The sequence below is a fragment of the Acomys minous genome, assembly GCF_964271855.1.
Source record: "Acomys minous genome assembly, chromosome: 8".
NCBI lineage: Eukaryota > Metazoa > Chordata > Mammalia > Rodentia > Muridae > Acomys > Acomys minous.
Window position 1 is genome coordinate 95,545,084 of NC_140489.1, and position 25,770 is coordinate 95,570,853.

The window sequence follows — 25,770 nt, forward strand, 5'->3', positions numbered from 1 at the left end:
TCCTCCTCCTCCTCACTCTCCTACTTCTTTTTGAGCTGCCTTATCCTTGAAACACATTATTAGCGATATATTTATATTTCTAAATGACTGTCAACAAGCAGCAATTATCCTCATTGCTAGATATTAAATAACTAAATGCCAAAAACTTGTCTTAAGTGGGTTTGAGGCAATCTCATCTTAATTTTCCAAATGATGAAGTGTTAAAACTTCTAGAGTCTTATTAAACATTTTTTAAATCTATGAACTCTTCTAAAAGTACCTGTAGCTGACTTCTGAGTTCAGGAAAGCAAGGTAACTTCTATGTATAAGTATTCAGTACTTAGAGACTTTGCAATTCTTGCCTGGGTCTATCAGTAAGCAAGCCATGTAGGCAAAGTGGAAATTTTCCATGTTTCATACTAGTGTATAGATTAAATTGCTTTCAGCTGCAAGTTAAAGAAAACTTCACCATTAATAATCTTAAATAGTAAGGAAATATACCATTTCTCTAGGGAAGGAATCCAGAATAATATAGTGGGTACTATTATCCCATTCAACATGTAGCCTCTCACCACAGGATCCCTAGAGAATGTAGCCTTATGCTCCAAGTCCTTTATTACTGGTAATTCATTAACTTCTATAATAGGAGTATTTACTACATGCTTAAAAGAATTAAAAAAATAATCACACAATTCATTTTATTAGTTTGTGATTCCTCCAAAGGCACCTAATTGTAAAAAACTGAGTAGTTTAGATTTTCTGCTCCCCTCCCCACAAAATGACAGCTTTTATAATTATAAGACATATTGGTGATTCCTAATAGCATATTCAAGACATAACAATTCTCAGGAGGAAAAAGAATCTTTATTCTCTCATCTTTGTTTAGAAACAAGAAAATATGGGACTGACCTAGGCCTTTTCCATGTATCTTACAGTTGTGTCGTTTGGTTTTCTTATGGGTCTCCTACTAATGTTAGCAGGGGCTGTCTTTGACACTTTTGCTGACTTTTGGGACCCCTTTCCTGCTGCTGGGTTGCCTGTCCAACCTTAATAGGAGGGGAGGTGCCTAGTCTTACTGCAACTTGATATTTCTTGTTTGGTTTATGAACAAATCCATAGGAGGCCTGCTCTTTTCTGAAAAGAAATGGAGGAAGAGTCGATGAGAGAGGCATAAGGAAGGGGGGACAGCTGGGAAGAGAGGAGGGAGGTGCATCTGTGGGTGGGATTTTAAAATACTACTACTACTACTACTACTACTACTACTACTACTACTACTACTACTACTAATAATAATAATAATAATAATAATCAAGAACCTCCATTACACTTAGCTCACATTATTCTAGCATGATAGTAAATCCATAAATTCTCTTTTTCTCTTGATGAACTCTGTGTGATCAATACACATCTTAAAATCCCTTAGTTGTCAAGGTTTTTTGGGAATGGTATATTTTATAGAATAGTACATTTTGAAAACATTTACCATATGCATTATTTATATAAGAAATAAGTATGTAATGAACACATCTCTAGAACCATTTCCAAATAATATAATTTATGGATATTTTAGGCCATTATTTACTATGAGAATGCTCTCAAATTGCATGTTCATTAACCACCAACGCCTTAATATATGAAAATGTTCAAATATCTCCTCAAATCTACCATGTAGTAACCCTTTTAAAGGTAATCGGCAATGACTCAGTCACTGTTACTTTATCAAGCCATAGGAATTTATAGTGAGAAATTCATGATGGCTAATTTCCATCCATTTACTTCATAATTTGTTTGTAGGTATAGTTTACTATTTAGTCTCCCTGCTTACTTACCTACAAGACTCAATTAGATTTCTCTTCCTGAAAACCCACTTCATTGACTTTATACAGAATTGATGAGGTTCCGAGTATCACCCAGAAGAAAGGAACATTTTGTAGAAAAAGACTTATCCTTCAGCAGAACTCAGCTAGTTCTGAGACTTTGTTATCAGAGACCCATTGGTTGGTGTGAGAAATTGCTGATATCATTTTCTGTTCTGAGTCAGTCAAATGGATACCAACATCCTTCACACTCCTCTCCTGTCCACCATCACTATCTCTATGGCTGTCCTTGTCATAGTGTCACAACTTGCAATGCACTGATGACAACAGCTATAAGTAAATCACTAACACAGAAGCCTGCCTCTCTTGGAATGTTGGGGTATCCTTTTAGTTTTCAACCTGTACTGTAACAGAAATACAAAGAAGAAAGGAGTTAGGGTGAACACTAATTCCCATTGTTACCAGTTACCTTTCTCACCTCTGTGACAAAATACCCAACAGAAGAAGCAATTTCATAGTTTCAGGGGATATGCATTTACCAGGGAAAGTATCATTTACATTAAGATGCTCAGGGTGACAAACACAAGTGTCATCAGATGTTAACAATTTTATTATTTTTGCCAACCCAATAGATCCATATAATCTCTAATGTTCTACCTTAATTTGTATGTGCTTTGATATTAAGATGTTTGGCATCAGTTGTGTATGATTACTGGCTTTTTGCTACTATCTGCTAACTTTCTGCTAATACCTCAGTTATTATTCTGGATTAATTCCTTCTTATTTTATTTTGTAAACATTGTTCACATTTGTACTATGAGTTCAGTGTTTGATTATTATCTGTATACATATTTTTTTCTGTTTGTCTCTTGACATCTTAATTGTCTTAAAGGTGGCTTAAGTAATCAACTTTATCAATTTCATATTCAAATGTGGGATTTTGTAGCCTATTTAGAGTTGTACTGACCACACCCGGTTTTTCATAAATAGATGTTGCATTCTGACTATAGTTTTACTCTTGTTGACTTGCTTGAGTTCATATTGGTGTGAGTAACGAGTTAGAAATTTACTTCAAGTTTCCCTCATTTGAAAGATGGCTCAGATACTCACAAACAAAAAGACAAAAATCTTGAAATTTTCCGTATTTGGTTGTCAATCTTGATACCCTTTATAAAATAATTTTACTACCCTCTAATAAGTAATCAGGCTAATCATGATCATTTATAAAATGTCTTTAATACGTGTATACTAATTTAATTTGTATATGTTACATAGACTACTTTGGCATCTCACATTCACAAATCATCCTATTCCTTTATTCCTTCTTTTTTTGAAAATCAAAGTGTGACCCAGGATCTAATGTTTTTTATTTAATTGTTTGTTTGATTGGTTGACTGGTATGTTTTCAAGATAGGGTTTCTCTGTGTAGCCCTGACTGTCCTAGATCTTATTCTGTAGACCAGACTGGCCTTGAATTTACAGAGATAATCCTGCCTCTGCCTCCAGAGTGCTGGGATTAAAGATGTGCACCACCACCACCTGACCCTGATATTTTATTCAGTGTTATTCCTTCTAGTATATTCCCTATTGAACATAGAATCATGCTGAAGATGTGGTCATATAGATTTTTTTTCTTTAAGACCAGATGAAAGATAAGTATGCTTGATTGTTTTTATTTCTGCCAACACTTAGTGACATTTCTCTTAAGGACAGAGAACCCCTGGCTCTCTGACTATGTATCTTTCCATAATCCTTATCCTTTCCACAATCCTTTCTACATAATAGATAAAGAATTATAGAAGGCAGAGGTAAGTTTGGCACAGGCCACACCCCACATTAGCTACCATCCTGAGAAGGCCTGTGGGATGCCTAAGCAGCTGTGGGCTTAGATCTCTCTCTGCCAACTAACCAATGCCCTGCCTCATGAAGGACGTGGCTAGCTAATCAACAGAGGAGACACCAGAGCAGCTTTGGACTTGGATCTCTCTCCATCTTCTCCTTTCTGGCCTGGCCCATCTGGAACACAGAGAAAACCAGCAGAGGTGAATTGTGAGTGGGCCACAACCCACATTAGCTACCACCTGGAGAGGGCCGGTGGGACACTTGAGTAGCCTTGGGTTTGGATCTCTCTCTGCCCAATCTCCACTGAACTGACCCATCCTGGACAAATCCAGCAAACAAGCCAAGGAGGCATGTGGGGCACCCGAATAGCTTTGGGCTTCGATCTATCTCCTCCTGCTCCTTACTGGCATGGCCTACCTGGGTCACAGAGAACGAACCAGTATAGGTGAGTCCAGAGCTGACCACAACCCACATTGTCCACCATACTGAAGAGGCTCAAGGGGCACCTGAGCAACTTTCAGCTTACAATTCTCTCAGCATGCTCCTCTCTAGCCTCTCCCAACCAGGACATAGACAGCAATCCCAGCAGAGCTGATCTGGGTGCAGGCTCCAACACCCATTGCCCTCCATCCTGAGGAGGCCTCTGGGTGAGCCCTCGCAAGTAGCCTTTGTCTTCGAGCCTTCTTTGACTGCTCCTGATCTGCCTGCCCCAACACCACACACACACAAACAGCAACCACATTGGAGTTATCTCCATGCCTGCTAACACCAGCGACAACTACATGGCTATAGTACAACACAAGAATACAAGCAACAAAACTCAGAGCAACATGGCACCACTGGAAACCAGTAGTCTTGCCCCCAGCAAGCTCTGGAGATACGAAAACCTCCAAAGTGCAAAGAGAAGATTTTAAATATGAGACAATGAAAATTATAGACGCCTTGAAGGAGAAAAAAAATAAATCTCTCAAAGAAATATAGGAAAATACATACAAACTGATGGAGGAATTTAATTAATCCTATAAAGAATTACAGGGAAATTCAATCAAATGGGAGAAAGAAATGAAAGAAATGAATTAAAAGATTCAAGACCTATAAATGGAGATAGAACCAATGAAGAAAACACAATCTGAGACAATCCTGGAAGTGGAAAACCTGGGGATGAGGACAGGAACTACAGACACAAGCATAACCAATGGAATACAAGAGATGGAACAGAGTATATCAGGGCTAGAAGATATGATTGAAGAAATACAATAGGCAAAGAAAATGTTATATCGACAAATCTCCTGACAAAGAACACCCAAGAAATCTGTGATACTATGAAAAGACCAAACCAGAGAATAATAGGACTAGAAGAAAATGAAGAAAACTGGTCCAAGGCCCAGAAAAATATTTTAAACAAAATCATAGAACAAAGTTTCCCTAACCTAAAGAAAAATGGCCATAAATATACAAGAATCCTACAGAACTCCAAATAGATTGGACCAGAAAAGAAAATCTTCCTGCCACATAATAACCAAATCACTAAATATACAGTATGAAGAAAGAATATGAAAAGCTGCAAGAGAAAAAGGCCAACTCACATACAAAGACAAACCTATCAGAATTACATCTGATTTTTCAACAGAGCCAATGAAAGCCAAAAGGGCCTGGATGGATATCATGCAGACACTAAGAGATCACAGATTCTACCCAGACTACTACACCCAGCAAAAAGTTCAATTACCACAAATCTCCAGATATTCTATGACAAAACCAAGTTTAAACAGGACCTAGTCACAAATCCAGCCTTACAGAATATACTAGAAGGAAAACTACAACTCAAGGAGGCTAAGTACAGGCAGGAACACAAAGGAAATAAATAATTCCACATCCATAAAATCAAAAGAAGGGAAATATATACACAAACACTCTAAAACCACCAACATAAAAAAATAAGGGAACCAACAACCACTGGTCATTAATATCTCTCAACATCAATGGCCTCATCTCCCCAATAAGAAGACACAAGCCAACAGAATGAATGCAAAAACAGGACCCATCCCTTTCCTGCATACAAGAAACACACCTCATCAATAAAATAGATATTGCCTCAGAGCAAAGAGCTGAAAAAAGTTATTCCAAGCAAATGGACCCAAGAAACAAGCTGGAGTAGTCATTCTAGTATCTAATAAAATAGACTTTCAACCAAAATTAATCAAAAGAGATGGGGAAGGACACTTCATACTTATCAAAGGAAAAATACACCAAAATCATGTCTCAGCCATGAACATCTATGTCCCAAACACAGCAGCACTCACATAATAGAAACATTACTAAAGCACAAATCACAATCGAACACCACACATTAATAGTGGAGACTTCAACACTCCACTCTCTCCAATAGACAGATCATTGAGACAGAAACATAATGGAGAAATACTGAAACTAATAGATAGCATGAATCAAATGGGTCTAACAGATATCTATGGAACATTTCATTCAAAAGCAAAAGAATATACCTTCTTCTCAGCTCCTCACAGAACCGTCTCTGAAATTGAACATATAATTGGTCACAAAACAAATCTCAACAGATACAAGAAGCCTGATATAATCCTGTGGAATTTATCAGACTACCATGGATTAAAGCTGGACCTCAACAACAGAAACAACAAACAGAAAGCCTACAAACTCATGGAAACTGAACAACTCCCTACTCAATGACCTCTGGGTCAGGGACAAAAATAAAAATAGAATTTAAAGACTTCCTAGAATTCAATAAAAATGAAGGCAAAACATACTTAAACTTATGGGGCACAATGAAAGCAGAAAAGAGGAAAGATCATAGAACAAAGTGCTTTTCTAAAGAAATTTGAGAGATCCAATATTAGCAACTTAACAGCGTACTTGAAATCTCTAGAACAAAAAGAAGCAAACACACCAAAGAGGAGTACGTTATAGGAAATAATCAAATTCAGGGCTAAAGTCAGTAAATCAGAAACAAAGAAAACAATTCACAGATCAAGGAAACCAAGAGCTTGTTCTTCAGGCAAATCAACAAGATAGATAAACTCTTAGCCAAACTAACTAAAAGACAGACAGGGGGGGGGGTGGAGAATGAATTCAAATAAACAAAATCAGAAATGAAAAGGGAGACATAACAACAGACACTAAGGAAATCCACAGAATCATTAGCTCTTACTTCAAAAGCCTATATGCCACAAAATTTGAAAATTTTTCTTGTTAGATGCCACTTATTAAAATTGAATTAAGATTGAGTAAACAAAGTGTATAGTCTTATATCTCCTAAGGAAATAGAAGCAGTTACTAAAAGTCTCCCATCCAAAAAACAAAAACAAACAAACAAACAAAAGAGCTCTGTGCCAGATGGATTCAGTGTAGAATTCACCAGACCTTCAAAGAAAAGCTAATACCAATTTTTTCAAACTATCCCACAAACAGAAACAGAAGGAACCTTATCAAACTTATTCTATGGCCACAGTCACTGTGATATCTAAACCATACAAAGACCGAAAGAAAGAAAGAAAGAAAGAAAGAAAGAAAGAAAGAAAGAAAGAAAGAATTTCAGACAAATTTCCCTTATGACCACTCATGCAAAAAAACTCAATAAAATACACACAAACTGAATCCAAGAATACATTAAAAATATCATCCACTATGACCAAGTAGGTTTCATCCCAGGTATTCAGGGATGGTTCAATATATGAAAAATCTATTAATGTAATCCATCATATAAGCAAACTGAAAGGAAAATGATCATTTCCCTAGATAATGGAAAAGCTTTTGACAAAAATCCAATACCCAATCATGACAAAATGTCTTGGAGAGATCAGGGATAAATGGCTCATACCTAAACATAGTAAATCCAATATACAGCAGAGAAACATAAACAGAGAGAAACATAAATGAATTCCACTGAAATCAGGGACAGAATAAGTCTGTATACTCTCTCTATATATCTCTTCAATATAGTACTTGAAGTGCTAGGTAGAACAATAAGACAACAAAAGAAGACCTGGGGATACAAATCAGAAAGGAAGAAGTGAAAGTATCCTTACTCACAGCTGTAGTGATAGGATACAAAAGTGAACAAAAAAAATTGTATCAAAGAACTCCTACAGCTGATAAACACATTCATCAAAGTGGCTGGATACGAAATCAACTAAAAAATATCAGTACCCTCACCCTGTTTTTACAAAAGACAAACAGGCTAAGAAGGAAATTAGAGAAACAACAATCTTCACAATAGCTACAAAAAAAAGTATCTTGGTGTAATTCTATCTAAACAAGTGAAAGACTTGTAAGGAAAACATTTAAGTCTCTGAAGAAAGAAATCAAAGATTTCAGAATATGGAAAGATCTTCCCTGCTTGTGCATTGGTAGGATTAATTGTAAAAATGGCCATCTTAATGAAAATCAATCTACAGGTTCACTGCTATTCCCATCAAAATGCTGACACAATTCTTTACAAACCTTGAAAGAACAATTCTCAACTTCATATGGAAAAACAAAAGACCCCAAAAAGCTAAAGCAATCATATACAATAAAAGATCTTCTGGAGGAATCTCCATCTCGATCTCAAGCTGTATTACAGAGCAACAGTAATAAAAACTGCATGGTACTGATGTAGAAACAGAGAGGTGGATAAATGGGATCAAATAGAAGACCCGCAAATATACCAACACACCTATGGACCCATTATTTTGACAAAGAGGCCAAAACCATACAATAGAAATAAAATGGCCTCTTCAGCAAATGGTGCTGGTCTAACCGGATGTCTATATGTAGAAACTGCAAATAGACCATTATTTCTCACCCTGCACAAAAGTAAAGTTCAAGTGCATTAACGACCTCCACATAAAATCAGACATACTTAATCTCTTAAAAGAAAAAATGAGAAAGAGCCTTGAGCTCACTGGCACGGGAGACAACTTCCTAAACAGAACAGCAACAGCTCATGCTCTGAGACCAACAATTAATAAATGATATCTCATGAAACTGAAGAGCTTCTGTAAAACAAAGGACACTGTCAACAGAACAAAACAACAGCCTACACACTAGAAAAATATCTTCACCAGCCCTACATCTGACAGAGGACTAATATCCAATATATATAAATAGCTCAAGAAATTAAACACCACCATATCATATAATCCTGTTAAAAATGAGGTGCAGAACTAAGTGGAGAATTCTCAACAAAGGAATATTGAATGTCTGAGAAACATTTAAAAAGAAATGCTCAGTGTCCCTAGTCATCAGGGAAATGCAAACCAAACAACTCTGAGATTCCACCTACACCTGTCAGAATGGCTAAGTTAAAACACACAAGTGACAGCACACACTGGCAAGGATGTGGTGAAAGAGAACACTGCTCTACTGCTGGTGGGAGTGCAAACTTGTAAACCACTTTGGAAATCAATCTGGCGTTTTCTCAGAAAATTGGGAATAGTTCCATCTCAAGACCCAGCTATGCCACTCCTAGGAATATACCCAAAAGATGCTCCACCGTACAACAAGGAATTTGCTCAATGTTCATAGCAGCTTTATTTGTAATAGCCAGAATCTGGAAACAACTTAATGTCCTGCAACAGAAGAGCTGGTAAAGAAATTGTGGTACTATTAAAAACAAGGAAATAGCTGGCATGGTGGCACAAGCCTTTACTTCTAGCACTCCTGAGTCAGAGGCAGGTGGATTACTGTGAGTTCGAGGCCATCCTTGTCTAGAAAGTGAGTCTGGGACAGCCAAAGCTACACAGAGAGACCCTGTCTTGAAAAAACCAACCAACCAAACAAACAAACAAAACAAAATAAAAAAGAGAAGGAAATCTTGGAGTTTCCAGGCAAATGGATAGAACTAGAAATGATCATCCTGTGTGAAGTAATCAAGACCCAGAAAGACAAGCATGATATATACTCACTTAAAAGTGGGTATTATCCACATAATACAGGATTACAGCACTACAATACACAGATATAAAAAAGCTAAATAACAAGGAGGACTCTAGGGAGAATGCTTACTTCTCATTCAAAAGGGCAAATAGAATAGACACTGGAGGCAGTTGAAGAGAAGAAACAGGACTGAGTCTACCTTATTATAGGTCCTATGAAAGACTCCACCCTGCAGGGGATGGAAGCAGATGCTGAGACTCCCAGCCAAACTTTGGGCTGGAATGTGGAAAGCTGGGGGGATGGAAAGACCTGGAGGGGACAGGAGCTCCACAAGGACACCAATGGAGCCAACAAATTCAGACCCGGGGTTTTGGGTGGGGGTGCAGTGTTGCAGAGACAGATGCACCAACCAAGGACCTTGCATGATTAGGACCCTTTGCTCAGATGTAGTAGATAGGAAGCACAGTCCCCTTATGTGGCCCCTTAATATGGACAGTAGGCGCTGTCTCTGACATGGACTTTGGTGCCATTCATTCATCACTTCCCCTAGCAGGGTGGCTTTGCCAGGCCACAGAGAAAGAGGAGGCAGTCAGTCCAGATGAGACTTGATAGGCTGAGGCCAGATGATAGAGAAGGAGGGCTCTCCCTTTCTGAGGACTAGAGGAGGAGGGAGGGGCGTTAAGAAGGGAGGGTGATACTGGGAAGTGACAAGGGAGAGGTACAATAGGTATGTAAAGTGAAGAAATTAAAAATAAAAAATAAAATTGAAATAATCACAGAAGGGCTGGAGAGATGTCTCAGTAGTTTAGAGCACTGGGTGCTCTTCTGGAGGGCCTAGGTTCAATTTTCAGTACCCACATGGCAGCTCACAACTGTCTGTAGCTCACACCTATGATGATACCTCACACTTAAGCACATAAAATACAATTAAAAGAAATTATTAAAAAAAAATTAGAACCACAGAAAGGCTTTTTCAGATGAGGGATAACTTAATATTTCCTTCGCAGCTGTCTTGCAGTTCTTCGTTTCCTTATTCCTGTAGGCTCCCCTTTTAGTGCCAAGATAATGAGATTTTAGCAGACCCCCTTTCCTTCCTGAAGGTGGTACAAATCTCTTTCAGATAAAATAAAAGAGCTCCTGACTTCTAAAGCTATTTATATATAACTCATCACAGTAGATCGTGTAGCACTTAACATGTGGCACTTTAAGAGGAATAAAAATATTTATGTTTTGTCTTTTGAAAACATGGGGAAAATTCAACTATTTTATAAATTATTAGCTTTTGGAATCTATTCTGTTTAAAAAGAAATCTCTGACTTTTGACTGTGGGCAAGGATGCCACAATTATTAAAGTATTAGATTGACAAGCCCTTGGGGACATGCCCAGGGAAGGGTTATCCAATTTCAGAGAACAAGGGATTAGAAGATTTCCCAAGATTTAGCCAGTACTGCCACAGACTGCTGGTTCAAGGGGCTCTACAGCAGCAGCCATTGAGAAAATCTACTGGATTTACTTACTAGATAAGAAAGACAAAGCTGGTCTTACAGTTTTTGTGTACTGAATAAGTTTGGTATGCTGACTATCCTCAAAATGTCTGCTCTTAAAGAGAGCCAGCTTTTTGCTACTTCTGTTTTGAATTACATGCAAAGTACATGGATCAAAGATTACAGAAAAATGATAAGGGACTATTAATTTGTCTATTATAGGTAGATAGCCCCAATTCTAAAATTTCTCTAACTTTATGATGTATCAAGACTTAGCACTTAAGATATCCCTCTTCGAAAAATGACCATAATGCCAATAAAATTAAATAATTTAAAAAATGTGAAAAGTTAATACAATATTATTTCAGTTACTAGAAGGAGAAAGGTCTCCAGATATATTTAATCTCTGGTTTATAAAAACTATGAATGAATACCAACACAAAATTATAACAGTATCTTTGTGAATTCTTAATAACTTGGTTGTGTAGTTCTCTGGCATGAACTCTGGATGACAGTGTAATGTCACAATGTTAAAAGATTGGACAGACAATATTGTCTATAATAGGTGTAAATTTGACAAGAATAAAGATAGCACATACTAAAATTTATTTTCAATGAAATAAGAGCACACATAGCTTTATCAGTAGTAATTTGTTGTATAACTGTAAAAATTAATGAAATTTATAGTTAAGAAGTTAAATATTCTTATACTAGATTATAGTTTAAAATTAGGTTAGCAAAACAATGTAAATAAAATCAGTAGCTTTTATGGATATATGCAAATCAGTTGGAAGAATTTAGGAAATAATCTATTCATATCAACAGAAAAATACAAATTATCCATTATGACAAAATGTGCATAAATTTAAAAATACAATAAAACCTCAATAAGTAATTTTAAGATAGAAAAACAGAAAAGACACAATCTGCCTCTAAGTGAGGAGCTTGAATTTTATATATGTCCCCAATTATCAGGTTAATTTTTATTCATCAGGGATAATAAATGTGATGACTAGTTTGGTGGGAAGTGTATAACTCTTAACATATTTCATATATCACTAATAATTCTATATCAATATGAATTTAAATATAGGAAAAATCAATTACCAAAAAAACCCAAATCCCTGATCTTGAGGTACATAATGAAAAAATGACAACCAAAAGGTATACAGCATGAGATTAAAGAAATAAATTATAATATTATTTTTATTATTGCTTGCAAGACTTCATTTTATATATTAATGCATTTGTATATTTCACACAAAATGTTACTGTTACCACTCTTTTAAAAGTATACTTACGTATGATAAGCTTTCTCATAATTAAATTGAAATAATTGTTAACTATTTTTTCATATATATTTTGTCATCCAAATTTTATACAAACACATAAACCTGTAATATTGCTAAACTGCATATTTTACTTGTTAATCAATAATATAATTTATTCACTGTGTTTTAGGGCTGGAAACATGGCTTAGCTGTTGTGTGTTTAATGCTTTTGCAGAGGACCAAAATTCAACTCTCAGCACCCATGTTATGTGCACACAACGGCTTGTAACATCTCCTCTAAAGGAGTCTGATGTCCTCTTCTGGCCTCTGTGAATACCTACATATATATGTTCATACACACATATCACAGTAGATTAAAAACATATATCTTAAAACCAAAAGGCTGCTTTGGATTTTTCTGAGTGCCGTGTGAAAAATTACTGAAGCAAAAAAACCAGGGACTCTTATTCTTAGAATGAAATAATATGTTGAAAGCCTTTTTGGTCACCATTTTACTGTCCATAGGAAGACTGTATTTACTTACTAAGCACTTATTTTCTTATAAATAAAACTGGTACACTTCCGGCCTCACTAAATTATTTTATTTTGATTTAAATTTGTTCTTCATATAATGCATTCTAACATGTCTTATCTACCTCTTAAGTTCATACTGGGGGTTTGTTTGTTTTGTGAACTACTGAATTTAATTGGGACCATGTGGGACCAACTTTTCATATGTAGGCTGGTACGTACACAACTGAAGAAAATGGCTGTCCATCTCCTAATGTCCCTTAGTAGCCAGTATTTTAGCCACGTTAGATAAGGCTCCAGGCCTTTTCCAGGTCTCTGATTAGCAGGCCTAATCTTGGGCAGGGCCACTGAAGGTACTTTGATCTGCTTTTAGTTCACAATTGCAATGTTTATATCATCCCTTGAAGATAGTTTCTATCAATCCTTCTCTCCCTCTTCTGATTCTTATATTTTTCCATGCTCTTCTGCAATGTTCTCTGAGCCTTAGAAGGGGTGGGATAAAAGTTTTCTTTAGTGCTTACCACTCAATTGTCACTTTTTCTTAGCACCTTTGGCAAACAAGTCTCCGCACTCACCGTTGTTTACTGCAAAGAGAAGCTTCTCTGAGTAAGGAAGAAAGCAGTGTTTGTCAATGGATATTAGTGTAGATATTTATAAGACAGTTTGATATTATGTCTAACACCTAAGCAAGAGTAGTAAGGCCATTGATAGGGCATACAGTCCCTCCAGTCATGGATTTTGACCAGGGTTATAGACTCATAGCTACTTTCCTGTGGAGTAGGTTTCAAAGCCAATCAGAGAGAAGCTGACTACGCCCATAACAGTTATGCCACTATTGTATAGGTCAGCCAGCCTTGCCTGGCAGGATAGTGTTCTAGCTTATATGGCTCATAGCTGAGTAAGACCACTAATCCTTTTTCTGCCCCAGCCTACACAACATTACCTTCCAGCACAGTGCAAGTTAGCAAACAGAGAGCACTTCCCTACATCAGTCCGAGCTTCGATTCTTTATGTCTTCTAGACAACATGTGTGGATCTTATGATCTCGTTCTGGTACTCAGCAAAGGGGAAATGCAACAGCTTGTATTGCCTGGGATGGTACTTCTGGGGCTTCATGAGCAAAACTTCTGTGGAGGTATCCCTCACCTGGTCCTGAAATTTTTATTTAGCATCCTACTTCTTGTAAGAGCAACAGCATATTGCCACACATGGTATCTCCTTTCAAATAAATTTTATTAATTTTTTTTAAAACATTAAACCACCAAATCCACCCTAACTCCACGCACTTCTTTTTTCTCCCAGCTTCATGTGCTATTCTTTTTATTATTTAATAAAACAAAAATAAAACCCACAAATACTGTCTCCTCTTACTGTAGCTAGTGTGTTCATGTTTGTAAGCCCATTTACTAAAGTATAGGAGCTGAATTCCTAAAAAAACAAACAAACAAACAAAACTCCCCTTCCTGCTATTGATTAAATGCTAGTAGCTCTTCAGTTAGTACTGTTAACTGGGCCAAGAACCCTTGGCAGGAGATATTATGGTTCCAAGGTGGAAAATACTATAGTATTAACCTGACCCCTAAATATGTATCTGTATGTCCTCATATTAGTGTAGTTCTCAGTTTTTACCAAAGAAGCTTCTTTTTGTAGATGACTGTCATCAGTACAGAGCCCACAAATAGCCAATGTACGGAGAATAAAATAATGAGGAGGGAATTGCCCTTAATGGGACATCTACATCACACCCTCTACTCCCAGCACTCAGGGGCTATCACAGAAAAGGAACAATTGGAAGAGCCAGAGATGGTGGATGAATGCAGAGAAATAATCTTCTGGAAATAAAGGAGCTGTTGTGCACAAAAAGTCACAATAGATGTGACAGTATGCATAACACCTACGCAAGAACAAACCTTCCAGAGTCCACACATGGGTAGAGAAGGGTAATTTTTTAAATTACATTTTTATTACATTTCAAGATAATAGGTTTCCATATTACTTTTTATACACTCTTCATTTTGGCTAAGCCTCATCTTGCTCCCTTCTTAAACCTTTCCAAATCCAGTGTCCATCCCTTTGTGCACGCGCATGTGCATGCACGCACACGTGCACACACACACACACACACACACACATGCTTGCTTGTAAACTATGAATTATCACTTTCATTTTAAGGTATTACTCTAACTCAAAATATAATTACTTGTTGAGCATTAGTTGCAATTATTACATAGTGTAATCTATATGTGAAGCCCTTGGCCATGCTATTGAGAAAGAAAGGGCAGTGGGTGTTTCGGGCTTCTTGCACTACATGGTGTCACCTCAATAGGAAGCATGCCTTTCCTGTGGCATGTTGGAAGCCTGTGCTCATAGGAATATGGTATGTGGGGATCTGCTTTAGTAGAACACACTCTAAGAGCTGGGCAAATTCACACTGTGGAGAAGGTGCTTCTGAATCATTGCTCCACTCTAGCAGAACATACTCTAGAAGCTGAGAAAAGTCATGTTATAGAGGAAATGGTCATGAATAGCACAACTGCTCTCAGGAAAATAATCACAGCGAGCAATCTTTGCAGAGGAAAGCCTTACTGAGATCGGATATTTGTTGCCGAGCGAAACTTTTATGGATTCTTCTACTCTGCTGTATAAAAATGACAACACTAAGGATGAAAAGCTAAAAGGTTTCTTCCCTTTTAAAAATAGCTTTTATTGAATTCCTTCTTTGAAAATTTAATGTATTTATATAATACATTCTGATTTTTATAACCTCCCTACCAACTCTCATCTTTCTTTAACCCTTATTAACTACCCCCTCAAACTCCCTTTGTCACATGCACGTCTCCTGTATTGTTTTGTGATCCACTAAGTTCCAAGGATTTCTGGTGGGCTTCTCAGTGAGTATACAACTGACAATGACTTCCCCTGCTCCCAAATCTGTCAGAAGCCAATGGTTTGCAGGGAGAGCTCTCCTGGGTCTTTCCTCAATTGATGATTAACTGCTGGTATACACAGTTTTATGCAATCCTATTATGTGTGGCAGAACACAGCTTGCACTCAGGCGTTGTACAGGGGAGAGGGGAGAAAGCAAGTGGGATGGAACACGTGCTGTCTTCCCCTAAAACGAGTATAACTGGAAACAGCCTACAGTGAAGGTCAGGGTCAAGAGTAATAGAATCCTGGCAGAATCTGCTAGTTTATCTTCCCCCATGAACTGCTGCCAAACAATATACACAGTGTCGCGCAGCACCGGAGAGAGGCTGATGCATCGCTAGAGTATTTATGAGGACTTCTGTTTGGAAGTTAGTTTCTAAGGTAACAGAGTGAAAACACGTATGGATGAGCTCTCATTTATCAGAACTTTGGCTTCCTGTGAACAATTAAACAAGCAAGAATTTTGATATTTGGTCCTTAGTAAAGAAGGCTCTTCAAAGAGATGCTTGCGGCAAGGGTACTTTGAAGACTGTATGGGGCTAGTTGAGTCAGCAGAAGTGTCAGCAACCACGTGAATTACTCCGAGGTTCAAGACCAGTGCTGCTTCTTGTCTAAGCCTAACATAGCCCAGCCAGCTGTTGCAGGCCTGGGGGAAGCTGTTGTTTGGAACACTAGGCCTCCCTCGTCCCCGGCTCAAGAATGTTCAGTATTGCACTGATTCTTGCAAGCACCTTCAAGGATCTGGGAGTTTTCCAAACTTCATTCAGTCATTCTGGTGCCCAGAAGCTGCGCTGGAGACTAGAGATTATTTTCTCTTTAAAAACAATCCCTCCGGTTTTGTAACAAGAGCTGGTCCTACATTATTGACACGGGAAGCTTTTGGCCGGCGGGGAACAACTTGAAAATTCCCTTGGAACTCCAAAATCTCTAGAGCATAGTTTCTCACAAACAAACCCCAGAAGACACAGCAGGGATTTAAAAGGGGGTTGCTCTCGTGGCACCTTAAAGTGAATAGGAGATACAAATGATGTCCTTTCTCTTTTACCACGATGTCAACATCTCCCATGTTAGTATTTAAGGAAGGGTGAACATTTTTATCGTGGTATCATGTATTAAAAAAAGCATACAATTGTAAGATGAACTGATCCCACCATAAAATGGTATAAAGATACAATCTAATTCCAAAATACAGAGATAGCGTTCTACTGTAGATATTTTAGGGGACTTTTAATGATTAAAAATATACTGTCATTGTTACTCACAAATACAGGTTATTCTTTAGTTCAATGATATTGAATTTTGTATATTGATGCCAATCATGTTTATGTCAAAAATTAGTCTAATTTTATCACAAGAATATATACTTTAGGTATAATAGATAGATATGATTCTATACATATATGAGGTAAAATAGTTAAATAGGATCTTGAAAAACCTCAGAGACCTACAGAATATGGCATTTAAAGATGTTTTTATTATTCTAAAGATTCTCTGACAAGACAAGTTAACTCCTGGCAACAGCCAGCCTACCTCAATGAAGATGAGCATCAAAAAACCTCCTTATGGAGTTGGTTTCAAATGTGGTAAAAACAGCCACTGGGGAAAATGTCCTCATTTCTGCTACAGACAGAATTCTGCCTAAAAATGGGCAAGTTTAGATGCAGGCAGAGTTGACAGCCAAACCCTGCCAAGACAGGGTAAGGAAGTCCTCAATAATTCTTACTTCACAAATGTCTGTCAGATATATTGGGCCAGAAGGCTGAAGGTGACACTCCAATGTTATAGGGAGTGTTGAGTGACTGTTCAGGCACCAAACTGTCTCAGTCATTTTTTTTTTTTTTCATTTTGGAAGCTGCTAACTCTCACTCCGGGTTCACTCAGGTATTATCCCTTCTTAAGTCTCTGATGGGTTTGAAGACCAGAGAGTTTAGTCTTTCAATTAAGCTTAGTAGGTTAGGGGTTAAGATGTTTTCAGATCAAGATAGATGTTTTAGGTTAATAGAGCTGAGATATGATAGATATTAATCTCTATTCAGAAATTTAGACCCAACAAGATAGGAAAGATGTTTATTTCAAGTTTGCAAATACAAATGGCCAAATCACTATAAATGTAACATTTATATAATTCCTGATTGTCTCATGGTTCTTTCTGCTGTATGTAGTTTATTTTACTCATGTGTATAATATAAATGTGTATGTTAAAAAGAAACATAATAAAAATCTTTTCAAAAAATAAAAATATATACTCTCAATAAATTGAGAGTTTGTAAGCAGTATAAAATATAAAAAGCCACCCAATAGCCCTGCCACAAAGCAATAAAATAGCCGTTGTTCATTTCCTGAGTTTTGTCTAATACAGACATTAGAATTATATGGTGCACTAATGAAACTGTACATAATTCCTTTGTCCCTGACTATTTCCTTAGTTGTGAAATTTTTTCAAACAAGCTTCTTAGTTTTATTGAAAATATAGTGCATTTTATAAATATCCCATAATATCCTAGGTCCCCTGAAACAAGGAAATAATTAAACAGACAGCTTTGGGGTTCTTGACCTAGTTAGTCAAGGGCACATCAACAGAAATTTATTGACTCTTCTCAAATAGAAATAATGAGTCTTGAAACAACTAATATATTTCTTGCTGACAATATTCTAGGTCACAGCAGCCTCTCGCTACTGATTCCTATCTATCTACCTTCTGTTCGTAAAATTGGGCTTAAGCACCAAGTGGCTTTATAAACAGTCCCTGTGGAAGTCATAACACCATGCCCGTAGTGTCTCACTCTGACTTCTCAGATCCACAAGCCGAGTCAGGCCACTTGAAAGGGAGAGGAGAGAGACCACAGGTAGGCCAGGGGACTAGCAGTCCCAGATTCCAGCAGCCTGGCTCTGTCCTCATGCTCTAGGCTGAGTGTTTTGACTCATTTCAACAGCATTCTCAGTCAGGCCCATGAGAGATGTGCTCATAGAGTGAAAGTCCACATTTGGAAGCCATTTGCCTTTAGAAAATGTTTACTATTCCAGCCCCTGACAGTTATTGTTACTGGAGTCATTACTGATGGAGTTCAGAGAAAGGAGGGTCGCCTTTGGTTTCAGAGCCAACACGTGGAAATGTGAATGGATGAGGGACAGATAGAAAACAAATGGGCATCTGCCACTAGCATTGCTGCACCTTTCCTCAAGACCCGAATCTCTTATCACATTCCATCACCGTTTGAGAGAATTTTTAAAAAAGAAAAAAGGGAAAAAGCATCCATAGGCAATATTCTGTTTCCCAATAAAGATAACAATTCTTTTTAAAATAGTAAGGGAAACTTTTGTGGCTGGTTCTCCAACTATAACACACTTACCATTGCCAAGAACAATCGCAAGTTGATTATTGCTTTGCAGATTGTTCCTGATGTGCAGTATCTTGAAGAATTATCTGGTGATAGGATAGGTGTGAGTAATAAGAACTAAATTTGACTCCAGGGAGCTCCAAGTTCAGCCAATCACCTCATCAGGCTGTATCCATGGATGAGACACTGTTTGCAATATCAGGACAAGCAGGGCCCACGTTCATAAATCTTTGTTCTTGTTAATTCTTAAGGAATTTATTTTTTCATCTCTTAAGAGGAATTCTTATGTATTATTAAAAAACGTTTAAAAATCTTTAAGCATATTTAAAATAACGGATATCCCAGAACCTAAGTAACTACTATTACCATTTCAGATGATATTTTCATTGATATGGGCACTTTAGTTACACACACACACACACACACACACACACACACACACACACAAACACACACACACATGTTTCATTAAACTAAAGGCTTATTTTAGTAGTGAATATCTCATGTCATTTGTTGAATTCTATATTAATGACTGGAAATTGTTATATGGCTACCCCCTGTCAATATATAAAGCCTAAACCACATGTGCCTGAGACCTATTTGAATAATTACACTAAACTTCACTGAGGGATGATGAGGATGTCACAGTGACAGCCATTAAGTTCTCTCTCTTCTGACGAAGCTTCAGGACAGCTGGTAGAAGATACTTTGCATTGATTGGCATATGAGCATGGTCTTTTTCAGAAAGATAGCATGCTCTCACTGTATAGCATTTTTCCTTATATTTTTCTGTACATCAAGAAATAAAAATCCCATGTATAATCAGTGTCCATTTCTAAATTATATAAGTGCTTGGAAAACAGCTAGGAAATGGTACTGATGAAAAGCATAGCTGAAACTTCATTGGCACTGAGGTCAAAGAACTAGCTAATAAAGAATTGATCAAATTAGAAGAAGAAATAAATTAGCATACTGAAGCAGAGAAGTAAGTTTTGTACTTGGGGGTACCAAGAAGTTCCGCTGCCAAAGAAAAAAATCAGTGGCATTTAACACAATCAGCAATAGAATTCATATACACTAATAGGGTTTTCAGCATCATATGCCATTAAGAAAATATATGAAATGGTGTTTTTTGAAAATAAAATTATCATTTCATAATACCATTTAAGGAGGTTGCTATAGAAATGTAGTTTGAAGGGTTTTGTTTCTTAAAAATAACATGAAATAAAATTGATCCTTGGAGGATATATGCTTTTGTGGTTTGCATAATCACCACAAGTCCACATCCCAAAGAATGCCCCACCCCTGCCATCTCACCCTTTTTAAATGCAGCCTCACTCATGTTCAGCCCCTGGCAACCACAATTTGTCATCAGTTCTTATTCCTGTGCAGTCGTGAGAGTGTCATCAGAATGGAATCATATACAGTCTTTTTGTTGTTGCTTTTGAGACAGGGCTTCCTTGGGTAGCCTTGGCTGTCCTGGACTTGCTTTGTAGACCAGGCTAGCCTCAAATTTACAGAGACCCACCTGCCTAGGCCTCCCTGAGTGCTGGGATTTCAGGCGTGCTTTCCTATACCTGGCTTCATATTCAGTCTTAAACTCTGGCTTTTCTTTGACTGTAATTCATCACACTGCCATTGGGATCGAATTGATCCCTGTTCTGCGTATTAGTGTGTTTCCTCTAATTTTTGAGTAACTTTCTATTCTTTAGATATGGAAAGTTAGTAAAACCATTATCATGTAAGCCATTTGACATCTTTTTTTTTGCCTTTGTATGATTATAAAGAAGATACAAACATTTATGTATAGGTTTTTATATAAATATAACCATTCATCTCTCTAGGCTCAGCTTCTAAAATTACAAGTCATGGCCCCATGAGAGGTTATGTAATTGTGTGTAGGGGCCTTGACATGCTTGAGGAGAGCAAAATGTTTCTGAATGTGCAACAATCAAATACCAACCTAAACCCAAACAGTAATAAGTATGACTTGCATCTTGCAGTGCTCACATATGCCATGTCACGTGGCTTTCTTCCCTCTAGCCTTCTTTCTGAACACAAAGATAATTTGACTATGGATGACCGCATTCCACACAACTACAATGAATATTACTTAAGATTTGAGACTATTATCTAATAAACTATGCTCTTTTTCTGTATACAGAAAATCTTTTGTTCATATAGAAATGTTTTAATTACAGAAAAAGATGCTTTATTATTTTCCTAGCATCACTTATCAGCATATAACTATCACATTAATGTTTTTTACATTATATTGTTAGAATGTTTGATTCTATTTAAATAAAATCGATTTCTATTTGATTCTCGCTATTTGAGTTGTTGACCTGCATTTCATTAAAAATAATTTCATTAATTTTCTCTTGTTTTAATAAGACATTATGGCCATAAGGGTCATATTTCCAGAGGGAAAAGAGTGCATTATAATGGGGAGGCACGGCAGCAAGGGGCAGGCATGGTGGCAAAAGCAAGAAGCAGAGAGATAACATCTTAACCACAAACACAAAGTGTAATGAACTGGAAATAATATGAAGATACACACTTTCAAAGTGCAGCCCCAACGACATAGTCTCCAGCAAGGATGCACTTCCTAAACCTCCATGGAAAGCACCTGCCACTGGGAACTAAGCGTTCAAACATCTGAGCCTGTGAGGGACAGTTGTCATTCAAGTCATAACAATTGTTAGCTGAAAATCAATTTAAAGTTAGGACGCAACTGCCAACATTTTCTGAAATGACTTCAAACAAACATCTGTCATTTGGTCCTCTAATTTTGTATAAGAAAATGTTCTTAGCAATGACGATTATAAAATAAAAATGTTGATCGTTCTGAAAACTATTGTAGATGCTTGACACTTTACAGTATTGGGTCTTCAGCCAAGATTCAGTGTTTTTCCTGTGTAAAATAAATCATCACGTCTATCATATCAGCATGTAAATTTTCTTTTCTCTTTAGTAAACACTAAAAATGTACTATGCCAATGAATTCTTTTTAAAACAACATTCTTTACAATTTACCATCGTTACGCATTTGATTTGTATATCTGTTTTATATACATATATACTTATATATGGGATTGGATAAAATGTTCTTAGGTATAAATGAATCAGAGTAGAAAAAGTTTAAGAATACTTGTCTAGGATAAATATTCTAGAGTGAAAATTCCAGTTCTAATGGAAAATGGAAGTTCTTAAGAAACAAAAACATGCATTCCAGAATTCATGTATAATTTAATTTTTATATCATCAAAAACAGCACTTGATAGTGTCAAATTTGTGTATCAAATTTGTTATTACTCCTATTATTGCTTCAGATATTTTTACAAGTGTATATAACATTTTAGCTTTATTTTAGATTTTATTAATGGCTAATGACAATGTATTGTTTGTTCATGTGTTTTTCATTGTTAAAATCTCTTTTAAAATCAGTTTAAATGTTGACCATTTTTATTCATCTTTTTAAATATAGTTTTGAGAGTTCTTTTTATATTATGGTTATAAGCCATTGGCTAGATCCGTGATTGTCAAGTATTTATACCAGTTGGCAGCCTGTCCTTTAAACTTCTAACAGGTTTTGTATAAAAATATTTTAGTTTGATGAAGTCCAACTTGAATAATTGTTTTATTGACTTTATTTTTATATTATGTCTAATTAATTTTTTGCTCAATCCCACATTTTCAAGATTTTTTACTTCTGCTGTTATGCTAGTTCAGTTTTTGTTGTGAACTTAAGATTTATCTGTGCCTAATTTGGATTAATCATTCTATGAAAATGTTAAGATATAATTTAAATTTTTAACTCATGCTTCACTTAGAGCTCCATGTATGTGCATGAATCTAGAATGACCTATTGGACCATGAGTAGCTTCTTAGAGGCCATGTCTCTGAAGAAGCCTAACTCTCCATCTCCCAGAAGATATCAATTGTGAATAGTTGCTCAGCTAATGGAATGGGGCTTAATGAGCATCTCACACATCTATGCCGACATTCTAGCTGGCTTGACCTAGTGCAAAGCGTGTACATGGAAATAAGGCTACTGTGAGTTCATGCGTACAATAGCCCTGTCAGGTCTGGAAAATACGTGTTGATGCAGAGAGCTATTACCTCTGCTCCAATCTTTCTTATCCCTGTTCTGTGGTGATTGCTAAGCCTTGTGTGGGGTGATATAGGTGTTCAGTATAGAGAAGGGTACTCCTCAGTCTCTTAGTCCCTCTCTGTTGACTGTTGACTGGTTGTCAATCTTTGTATTAATCAGCATGGACTGCAAAGAGAGCTTCTCTAAGAGATGAGAATCCAATAATCTATGAATATAAGGATGAGGCCTTAGGGGGCAGTTTTTAATGATGTTAATTTAGCAGAGTAATGGCACTAGGTTTTCTTGTATGACCCGACTAACAATAAAGGGGTGTGTGTGTGTGTGTGTGTGTGTGTGTGTGTGTGTGTGTGTGTATGCGCAGATGGTAGATAGATAGATAGATAGATAGATATAGACAGATAGATTCTAATCAGTCTGTACAGTGCTCCTTGTATGTTTATTTTCAGATCTGTCCGTGTGGTGCTGGATAACTAATCAATGTGCTCTACCTTGAGGAAGGCTGTTTTCCTAGCTCTCAGCATTGCTTAGTCACTTGTAGTTCTGTATGCAGGGCTGAGAGCCCCTAGATGCCTCATTCCTGTCCACTTTACCATGTTTATCCTATTGTTTAGCTCATGTTTGGACAGTCATGTTTGTATCTGAGGCATGGCCAGTTCATTTAATAGGAAAAGAAACCATAATTTTTGAGTTGAAAAAAATTATTAAAATTCTGTTTCTAATTCCAAGTTGCAAACCAAAGTATTCTATAAATATCTATTCCCTTCTTATATGGCTAACTGTGGGAAAGCTTGTTAACATGTCTTAGATAAGCATCTCAGTTGTATTGGAGTTAAAACAAATGCGTGTTGCAATACAATTTGCTCTGGGTGTTTAGTTTAGCTTAGAAACAGAAAATGTCAACACAGTAATTTCAAGTTGTTGATACTAGTTAGTATTTTGGGGGCCAGTACTGAAACTGATATAAACAAAAAGTACTTACATTGGATTTTTAATTCATTCTGTCTTGTGGCTCAAGCTGTTGGCTGTTTAAAAGAGGAAGTGAGAGGAAAGAGATTAAGAATAAGTGGCAGCCAGATTTATGCATTTCTTACTAAGTGTAATTTTCAGATTATACAAAAATTGAATTTAAAATGTGCACAGTTTTAGAAGGGAAACAGAAATATGTAGCATGGTATAGAAAAGCTTTAGCTTAAATCAGCCTTTCCAGCTCTAATAAGTGAGAGTGAGAATCTATGGCTGCCTACAAAAAAATAATAGTAAAATCACTAGATAATTGAAAGGAAAGTTTCTATTTGTTGTATCTTGATACATTACCCATGATTGTAGAATTATTTATGAAGAATATATATCTCTATTTTTTGCTAATTATAGTATGACATTGAGCAAATATTTAACCTTTTAAAAACCCATTCCTTTTATATGGAATATTTATGTTTACTTCATCATGCTATTTAGAATTCAAACTAAGTAAATTCATGAGCTTGTAAGAAGTACAACAGGGCCTGGGAGATGGCTCAGGGGGGTGAGAGCACCCTCTGTACAGGCCTGGTGACCTGAGTTTGTTCCTTGGAATACAAGGATTTACAGAAAAATCTGCTGCTGCAACAGGTGAAATGGGACCACCTTACAGACCCAAAACTGCAGGACATGGGCAACAACAGGAGATCTGAGAGAAGTCCTAGTGACATTCCAGAATTGGTAGTGTAGCAAGTTGAGAGGACCTGAACCGCACCAATGACTCATTTCAATACATACATTTCATAGTATAGAAATTGTTTCTGTGATATCATGGATATCATGATCCTATTATACATTATGGTTATAGGTTTCTTATAATTGTGCTTTGGTTCTTTATAGACAGGGCCAGGCCACTGTTTTCAAATTACTACTGCATAAGAGCAAATAAGGAGTACTTCTTATAAACACAAACACATATTTATATATTATTGTATATAAATATATATTTCTTTTTTCTAAATGTTTCTTTGTTCTCTTTCAAATAAAATTATCCTATATAAAATTATCCTGTGTAAAAATGTACATGGCAGAGTTGTGGAATGTAGTGGAAAGGATATGTATAGGCAATATGGCTAAGGGGGAGGGGATTCGATCAGTTTCTATGCACTTTAGTTTGGAGAAAGTAAGAAGTCTCGGGGTTCCCTGGATCTATCTGACACAGAGCTTCCAATTTAGTTCATGTTTAATATTCTAAATCCAAATGAACATTCCCCTTTGGTTATGTCTTTTGCTTTCTCGTTGATCCTTTTACTCTGTATGTACATATGTCTTTCAAAACCAGTTTGTAAACTAAAAATCAGTAGGCAAACATAAACTGAGCTGAGATTAAAGTATTAGGATGAAACCTAGTTTCTGTTTCAGTCAAGTCCTTGAGGAGAAAAAAAAAATCCAAAGCCCTAAGAAGACACCCAATAGGCAGGCAAGAGTCAAGCTACTCAAAACAAGACTACACAAGTGTGTCTGCCAAAAACATCATCAGGCTAGAGTTGTCTTAAGTCCTGCTCCACTGTGCCACATGGAAAGGTTCTTGCACATGCCTTAGGGGTGAGATGTAA

General features: G+C 36.7%; 1 long non-coding RNA gene across 1 annotated transcript; it reads right to left on the minus strand.

Annotated features, from left to right (window-relative positions):
* Positions 1-25,770, minus strand: LOC311603616. Its single transcript, XR_014781183.1, has 4 exons — positions 25,753-25,770; positions 24,177-24,219; positions 13,339-13,401; positions 1-45 (listed from the first exon to the last, which is right to left on the minus strand). It is a non-coding gene; the product is annotated as an uncharacterized lncRNA (long non-coding RNA).